The 879-nt window shown below is 45.8% G+C and overlaps 1 pseudogene; it reads left to right on the plus strand.

The window, feature by feature from the left end:
* The first annotated feature begins 202 nt into the window (after positions 1 to 202).
* LOC101594686 lies at positions 203 to 570 on the plus strand (annotated as a pseudogene).
* The last annotated feature ends 309 nt before the right edge of the window (positions 571 to 879 follow it).

Genomic DNA, 879 nt, shown 5'->3' on the forward strand with positions numbered 1-879 from the left:
TGCACAAGGCCCTGGGTTCTATCCCTGGCACTGTGTGAAACCAGGCGTAGTGGTGCATGAATGTAATCCCTGTACACAAGGGGATTAAATCAGGTCATCCTCAATGACATTGCAAGTTCCAGGGTAGCCTGAGATACATAAAACCTTCTTTCAAAAATATATACTCTTTCCATCATCTTTTCACTCGGCCATCACGGTCCTCATGAATGTCCTAGCTGATGCTCTCAAGAGCATCAACAACAACGCTGAAAAAAGAGGCCAAGGCCAGGCCCTTATTAGGCTATGCTCCAAAGTCAGTTTCCAGCCGGAATGATAAAGCGTGGTCACATTGGCGAGTTTGCAATCACTGATGATCACAGAGCTGGGAAAGTCATTGTGAACCTCACAGGCAGGCTAAACAAGTGTGGTGTGATCAGCCCCAGGCTTGATGTACAGCCCAAAGACTTAGAAAGATGGCTCCCATCCCATCTGTTTGGTTTCATTGTACTGACAACCTCAGCTGGCACCATGGACCATCAGGAAGCCAGAGGAGAGCCCACTGGAGGGAGACTCCTGGGCTTCTTTTCCTAGGGGTGTAAAGAAAGCAGACATGAATAAAATGCCTCAGTGTGGGGACATAATAAATAAATAAATAAATAAATAAATAAATAAATAAATACAAACTACAAAGAGGATAATGTACTTTTTTTTTCCCTCTGGTTTTCCGAGGCAAGGTCTCACTAGCTCAGGCTGACCTGGAATTCACTGTGAAGTCTCAGGGTGGCCTTGAACTCACAGTGATCCTCCTACCTCTACCTCCTGAATGCTGGGATTAAAGGCACACACCACCACACTCTCCTTGTTGTCGTTTTGAGGTAGGGTCTCACTCTAGTCCAGACT

Source organism: Jaculus jaculus, chromosome 3 (assembly GCF_020740685.1).
Source record: "Jaculus jaculus isolate mJacJac1 chromosome 3, mJacJac1.mat.Y.cur, whole genome shotgun sequence".
Classification (NCBI taxonomy): domain Eukaryota; kingdom Metazoa; phylum Chordata; class Mammalia; order Rodentia; family Dipodidae; genus Jaculus; species Jaculus jaculus.